Genomic DNA, 9,123 nt, shown 5'->3' on the forward strand with positions numbered 1-9,123 from the left:
AGTTGACAACTCTATTCAATGGATGGTATCTTTGACTCTGGCCTAAACGGGACACTGATATCAGTTTGTTGAAAACCTTGGAAATTATTTAGGATTGTATGTTTTAGTATTTTTGCTTGTCATTCCTACTTGCTAAGTGCTAATAATTTCTGAGTATGATTTTGTGTTAAACCTTGATTTTATTTATTGTTATTTGTAGTATCCAACATGACTATGACCAATCCCATGGTGCCACTGTTGACTGATAACAAGCTCAATGGAGCTAACTTTATCAAATGGAGAGAGAACATTAACATTGCTCTCATTGGTGAAAATGCCTTGTTTGTGTTAACTGAGGAGGCTCCTGAGCATCCAGGTGAGAATGCAACCAAGGCAGTTAAAGAAAAGTTCGAGCGTTGGCAGAATGCTAACAACAAGGCTCGATACTTTATGCTGTCTAGCATGGCTTTCACCTTGAAAACAAGGTTTGCAAACACTCTCATGACTGCAGAAATCATGAACAAGTTAACTGAACTGTTCAGGATGGCATTAATTTAAGCTCGCTGTGAAGCGACTAAGAATTTCATCAATGCACCGATGAAACCTCATCAGAGTGTGCGTGATCACCTTCTCCAGATGACTAGTTACTTCGAGGAAGCTGAGAATCATGGATTTGTTATAGATCATACAACTCAAGTGAGTTTGATCTTAAACAGTTTGACTCCAGCCTTTTTGTCCTTCACTTCAAATTATGTCATGAACATTGAGGGGTGAAACGGTAAATTTATCCCTACTCAGTGTAAATCATCTATAGAGGATCTTTGATTATTGGGATTAGAACGATGGTTAAATGTTTATAGCGTATCTATATCGTGGAACATATAGAGCGTTCTATATGACTGAGAGTGTAATTCCAAGTTCTATGGTGGATGCAATAAGGAATTAATAAGTTAGGGAGTTTACTTGGTAAATTCTAGTTCTGCTTATTGGAAGCTCGGTTGTATAGGCCCATGGTCCACATACTAGTTGAGACCATACTGCTTGTAAGACTCAGCTAATTGATTTTAATTAATCAATTATAATTCTAAAATTAGAATATGTCTAGTTTAAGAATTTTCACTAAGCTAGGGCTTAATTTTGAAGAAAAGAGATTCTAGGATTTATTTGTTAATTAAGAGATTTTATTAAGTCTAATTAATAAATACGTTAAATGACAATTTTATTTGATAATTAATGTTAATTATTTAATAAATAGTTTTGGCGTTTAAGTGGTTGAATTAGAAAAATGATATTTTTGAGAAAATAAGATAAATCGTTGAAAAATGGCAAAATTGCAAAGTGGGGGCCCACATCCTATGGCCGACCACTTGAAGGGATTTTACCATTTATTTATTCAATATTTTAATGTCAAATAATTCAAACCTAAACCTAGGTGGTTGCCTATAAATAGATAGTGATGGCCTCAAATCAAAAGATGATGAAAATACTTGCCTTTAGTCAAAATTTTAGAGCCATCTATTCTATGCCATTCGAACCACTCTTCTCTCTTTCTCTCTTCATAATTTCGAACCCTATAGTGATAGAGTAAGTGCCCACACACATCAAGTGGTACTCAATCATAGTGTGTAAGGCTGTGAAGAATCTAGATTCAAGAGAAGGAGATTCGGGCTCAGATCTTGGTGATACTCTGCTACAAACAGGATACAAGGGTTACAGATCTGAGTGGAAGGAGCCATTATAATCCCGCTGCACCCACTGTAAGGTTTCTCAAACTTTATATGTGTTTAATTTACATTGTTTTAGAAATTCATATTAGGATGTCAAATAACATACATGGTAGTAAATCTAGATCCTTGTAAAACATATTCCAATAGGGCAGGGATGTAGGCCTTCATTCTTGACAATGCCCTTGGTCAGCGAGCCTTCGACTTCTGGCCAGATCTCTGTGGATAGTCAAGATGTGACTTTTTTCCTTTTCTTGGACGGGTTCCCCTTGTTGCAACATGAGATTCAGGATGACAAACACAGTGCATGTTTAAGTCTTTCCTTAGCTCTCAATGAAATCACCAAAATATTTACCGAGATTTTTAAAAATTAATTAATTAGAGCTTTAGACGTTAACTACCCTTACTCCACGAGTCTATTTTATTGGCCTTATTGACAAATAATGAATATTAAAAGTAGTTACATTACAGACTTAAACTTTATATGCCTCTCATTCGTCTTGAAGAAGAAGAAGCTCAATAGGAATTTGAGCAGAGTTTTAGTAAGTAAACAATGGTTTTTCAGACTCCTAAGAGTCGCCCCCTATCTTGTGAAATGCAGGGGTATTTATATGCGATTTTTTCTTTCTTGTGCATTCTAGGTTGATCTTACTAGAAGAGATCCGACCGTTCATTTGGTAGGTGGCATCTCCATCACATGGTGTATAGAGGTGTCAGCTCGTACTATCCGGACTTTCCATACATGTCGCTCAAGGGCCTCCCATTTTTGAATTGCTCTTATAAATGGTTGTTGGATCATTTGGGCAGGTACAATGGCCCACATGCCCTGTACTGTGGCCTGATGACGGGGACAAAACCTGGCGTCGTATCAACAAAAGCGTGGCTGTCACCTCTATAGTTGTTAGAGATTTTATTACAATGGAAGATAAATCAAGACATATACAACACAATTGTAAAAATAGTACAAGGATAATAAAAGAGATTGATTAAATATATGTTATAATACACATATATATACACTATATATATCGTATATATATGAAAGGTAGAAGAATAATATTAATAGAATACACAATATTATATATCATATATATAATATGAAAAAGAAAAATAAGATCACTCACTCACAACCTTGAGTGTAGATTAGTGGGGATCACCATGACTTGAACAAGGTATTACACCTTTGTCCAAAAGCTTATTTCCCCTATCTCTAAGCACTAAGGGAACTCTCTAGGAAATAGCTTTGGGAATTATCAAGCCTTAGAGTTTTCTACCAAAGTGCTTTCTTGATAGAAAACTTCTTTTTCAAATGAGCACATTAGACTCCTTTATATAGTGTTTAGGATATCACCATTTAAAATTCAAATTCATAAGTCATAACCTCCATGGATGTTATGGACTCAATAAAGATATGTAACTCATGCACACCATAACTCCTATAGAGTTAAGAATTTCAAATTAAGACATGTAACATCTTTTACACTCTTAATGATGGTGTTAATGGTGGAGGTTACTCATAGTAACAAGTAACTCCCCAAATGTTACAAAAAGATGACAACTAATATACATTGTCATATGTTACATTTTATTAGTTTATTACACATATTTAATCTACATATTATATTATTATAAATAATATAACAATCCCCCACTAGATTAAATATTATCTCTTTAGTAACAAACTTGTAATTTTGTAACATTTATTCAATCAATCAAAAATATTATATCAAAATATAACTTTCCCCCACTTTGATTGACTAAATACACACTTTTGAAGAAATCTTGCTTAGGTGCATTTGGTAAAATGTCTTTCGACTTGAATTTTACCTTAGTGTAATTACCACAAAGTTTGATGAAATTTTGGTTGCCGTAGCACTGAACCACTATTCCTTTAGTACAAATCGGTGATAACACACACACCCTTGCTAGTGCTCACTTGAGACTGGATGTCTCGCTCTTGCACCGTTAATGGCCATGTGCAAAATTCCAATTCATGGACTCTATAGAGAATAACTCCCAATTCTCATAAGAGGCGGCACCACCTCTAGTCCATATAGGTGGAGTTTTAGTGTCTCACCACTCTTTAGACACTTTTTAAGCTTAAGTGAGTTTTCTTAAGCTTAAGCTCCATTAAAAAACCTTTCGATTTTAACCCTCAATTTTCAGAACATGTACTCATCCATAGATGGGACAATTGAGTACCACATTCACTCTATTGACTTGTTATTACCTATTGAACTTAAGACTAGATTTTTACTAGTGTTAAGATAGGTTTCCATCAATGAGCAAAATACTAAGGGAGTTTAGGTCCCATCTCTCGAAAATTCATGCTTTAATCTTGTACGGATATTAAGCGATTTGTTATAACCTCTCACTATTGATTCCATGTGAATCATGCATGCTAAAAATATAGTGTTCACTTTGTGTCCAATTTTCTCCTTAAGTACTTAAGCTTTGAAAATTGAATCATAAAAGATTAGTTTTCACACAACTTACATTCTCAATAATTTTGATACCAAGCATATCAAAATTAAACACTAAATTAGACACCAAATATGTCTAAATTACACTTTATTTTAAGACACCAAACATGTCTTAAACTTTTAACATTGGAGTATCACCCCCACACTTTCACATTTCACTATCAAGATAATATCTTGATTTTAAAATATAGAAGACCACTTTGTCTCTATAATTTCTCTTAAATTTAATTTCTTTCTTGCAATTATTTTCACTAAAATTTGACACCAAATATGTCAATGTTTTCACATACATGCACATAGCCAAACTTGATTTAGAATTTAAATTCAAAATCAAATAAATTAATCAACAATGTCTCAACACATTTTGATTAAATTTGTGGCTCACCCCCACATTTTTAGCATAAAGTGTATATAAAATATCACTTTTGTGTATTTCCTCTTGAAATGACTTTTTAAGGTCAGCTTAAAAAATATCATTTGATATTTTTAGTTTTCTCAACAAAACTAAAATATCAAACTCACATCACTACTTTGATTATTTAAGATTCAAAATTGCTTCTTTAATTTTGTTATCTTTTCACAATTTTTGATTCCACCATGATTCACTTTGATTTGAGTCTAAAATTGCTCTTCCAATTTATGACTCATTTCACAAGTTTGGATCCACAATGATCTTAATTGTTCTTGCTTATGACAATGCAAGTCCAATAAAAGTGTAACTTGTTAGACTTTTATTTGGGCTTACATTAAATTTTATTGGTTTTATTAAAACTTGGGTTGATTGGATAGTTCTTTCCTGTGTTAGCCCATGTTGTTGGTGATCAATTGTTAATGGGCTTAACATCTGTGTGTAAAGTCTAGGTGAAGCAGAAGTGTGGGCTTTTCTAGTGGACTGAAGCCTTTGATGAGCAGGCCCAGTCTAACTAGCGTTTTGTAGCTAAGTCCCCTCCCTAACTCTATAAATACATATTGTCTCATCACAATTTTATACCTTTTGATAATCAGATAAATAAACTGCTTCTGATTTAGAGATCTAGGGAGGAAGACTTAGTTGATAGTATTGCACTATCGAATTGAGATAATTGCTATGGATCAATCAAGTACGCATACCTAATCATTATATCTTATTATTGTGTTCTATGTTATATACAAATAGATCTTGGGTTTATTGTTAATTTTTCTAACATGTGGTATCAGATTGCCTATTGTATATGATTTAGAACCCATAAATTATATAATTAATTTGTATATGTTAATTATCCATAATTACATATTAATTTCGTTATTATTTTATGTTGAATTTTTTGTTTTTAAATCTTAAAACTTTAGGGGTTTTGTTTATCATTAAATTCTCATTCTATTGATATATTATATGCATGAAATCATTATGTATATTATGAGAATTTTAACTTTAAAGTTTTAGGGTTTATATAATTACATTACGAAATTATAATTTGTGTTTTTTGATTTTATTGTTTTTGATCTAAAATTGATTATAGATATCTCATTATCAATTATTTATCAATGTTCTTACACAATTTATTTCGTGTTTCAACGGAGAATTAATAACACAATCAATTTTTTTTTTTAATTTCTTCAATTTTTGGATTGATTTTAGCAATAGATCTACACATTTAGTCTTTAATACTCAAAATTAGTACCGTAGATCAATTAGAAATTCAATCTCGATCGAAACCCACACATTATTTCGTGATTTCGTTGTTTTTTGGTCGGAAAAAATCAGACCAGACCCGACTGGACGAACCGGGTCGCGTGACCCGTTTTTCAGACCCGGCTGGAGGTTGAAGGAGCAGTCCAGCCACAAAGCCCACTCGCGCAGGAGGCCCGTGGGGGCGTGTGGGGCCACGTGAGACGTCGTTTCTTGACGTGTTTTTTTCCAGCGTGCTTAAAATTAAATTTTTGATTTTTCTATGATTTTTAATTAATTTTTTGACTCGTTTTAATACTTATTATTATTTTAATGATAATTATGTAGTTAAAAAATTATTAAAAATATTTTTGATGATTTTTCGAAATCTGTCGATCATAGAAAATTTTTTGGGTTTCTTCTCGTTCCATATGACATAGTCACTCTCTTATTTGATTTATCTTGACTATGTAGTCTCCACCAATTTTCTTATATTCACATCTTTCTATTATTTGTTGTTCTAAAATTATAAAACTTGATTGTTTGATACAAAAATAATGTGTTACGGTGGACACTTTATTTTTTGATTATCAATATAATAAAAGCAATTATATATCTCTTTTGAAAATTTGGTTGAAAATTATTAATTTTCAATGATTGTTGTATCACCGAATTTCACATGTTGAAGAAAATATTATATCTTTTGGTTGACTATATGTGTAAATACTTGCCCAAAGGTAGAATTTACATATATTAGTTCACATTCCATGAAGTGAGTTAATATTAAATGTATATATTTTAATTATTTGCCCAAAGGTAATAATTTAAATATATAAATTTATTATTATTTTTTGCTTAAATTAATACATATTTTTAAGAAATTTATTTGCCCAAAGGTAATAAATTCTTAAATGATATGTATTTTTTCTTTGTTGTTAACTTCATGAAGTTAGATCATGTGTGTGTTATATTCTCATCCCAAAGGAGAGTTTATAATGACCAATTGACTCTACAATATTTTCTAATGCATTGCTCATATTGCTTAATCAAGTTTTAATTTTTTGAATTTTTCAGTCTCCTTTTCTGTGAACAACAATAATGCTTCCATCCATATTTTGAATGCTTCCAACTACAAGACATGGAAACGAGATGTGAAATTTACTTTAGGATAATGGATTTGGACTTGTGCCTACGAGAAGAAAAACCTGCTGATCTTATTGACTCCAATACAGCTGCCCAGAGAACTCATCATGCACAATGAGAAAAGTCAACTCGTCTTAGTCTTCTTACTATGAAAAGATCCATTCCTGAACATCTATTGAGTGGTTTGCCAGAAACTACAAACACCAAAGAGTTTTTCAATGTTGTAGAAAAACTATATGACACTGGTGAAAACGCCAAAGCTGGACATCTTATGGATGAAATGACAACCATTAAGTATGATGAATTAAAAGGAGTGCGAGATTTTATTCTGAAATTGTTGAATGTTCAATCCAAGTTGAAAGATCATAATATTGTTGGGTTTTATGCCCTAAATAAAACTCATTTCAATATAATCAGATTTACTTATTAATATAGATCAGAAATAACATTTAATGTTCCATGGTTCACATGATTTATTTCATGATTATATGTATATAATGTATGAATTCATCTGAAACCCTTTTCACATACTTGATCCTGTTTATTGTGCTGTCAACACATTGGAAAGTAAACATGACTATGTGAATAAAGTTTCCTAGATTTATCAAACATAGGGTTTTACTGATATGATAATCTACAACAGAGTTTACTTGCATTTGGAGAAGTGCTATGTTCTTTCCAGAGCATTGGTTAAAGTAAAGCTCAGGTTGGATGCATGGTGTATGCATCGGAAGGGACCGATATTGAACTTTGACTTAGATTTATTAAACTTACCGTAATATCTATTCAAGTCAATATCGCCTAGTTGATCCTAGATCAAATGATCTTAATCCTGTTATGATTAGGCTCAATCTCGAGAGGCTATTCGTGTTCTTTGATTTGTTAGTTAAGCCTACTTTTAGGTCAGGGTGATACGTACATTTTGGGAACACGGTAGTGCAATTGAGTGGGAGCGCTAACATAAACATGGAATCTATAGCTTCTATCTGGCGAATAGTAAGTAAAGGATGATCTCCTTCGAGCTTGACCAAACAAAAATAAATGGTGGAGATCTCATTTCACATAAGCTGAAATATCATTTATACGGGGTTAAGTGTTTTAAGGATTAAATACATTGTAGGGTGTAACGGTAATCTAATCCCTTTACAGTGTAGATCATTCATATAGAGGATCATTGATCAAATTAGGATTATAACAATGGATAACTAATGATGTGTCTATATGGAGGAACATATAGAGCATTCTATATACTGAGAGTGCAATTCTAAGTTCTATGCGTGGATTCAACGAAGAATTAATAAGTGAGTGAATGTTAGTAATAAATTCTTGATCTACTTATTGGAAGCTCGGTTATATAGACCCATGGTCCCCGCACTAGTTGAGATAATATTGCTTGTAAGACTCATGTAATTGGTTTTGATTAATCAATTATAATTCTCAAGTTAGACTATGTCTATTTGTGAATTTTTCACTAAGTAAGGGCGAAATTGTAAAGAAAGAGTTTTAGGGGCATATTTGTTAATTATGATACTTTGTATGGTTCAATTAATAAATATGATAAATGACAATATTATTTAATAATTATTTATAGTTATTAAATAGTTAGAATTGGCATTTAAATGGTTGAATTAGAAAATTGGCGTTTTTGAGAAAATCAGATGCAGAAAAGATAAAAGTGCAAAATTGCAAAAAGTGAGGGCCAAATCCACTATGTATGGTCGGCCACTTTTGTAGGTTTTTTAAACTGATATTTTCATTATTTTAATGCCACATAATTCAAACCTAACCCTAGTGGAATGCTATAAATAGATAGTGAAGGCTTCAGGAAATTGAGACTAAATTTCTACACTTCCGATTCAGAAAAAACTGAGCCTCTCTCTCTCCCTATCTTTAGCCGCCACTTCACTCTTCTTTTCTTCTTCAATATTTCAAAATTCTTAGTGTGAGAATAGTGCCCACACACAGCAAGTGATACCTCAACCATAGTGAGGAAGATCGTGAAGAAAGACTTTCAGCAAGAAGGAGTTTTAGCATCAAAGATTCAGAGAAAGAGATCCAGGTTCAGATATTGATAATGCTCTGCTACAGAAAGGAATCAAGGGCTAGATATCTGAACGGAAGGAGTCATATTATTTTGCTGCACCCA

This window comes from Cannabis sativa, chromosome 5, assembly GCF_029168945.1.
Source record: "Cannabis sativa cultivar Pink pepper isolate KNU-18-1 chromosome 5, ASM2916894v1, whole genome shotgun sequence".
Classification (NCBI taxonomy): Eukaryota; Viridiplantae; Streptophyta; class Magnoliopsida; order Rosales; family Cannabaceae; genus Cannabis; species Cannabis sativa.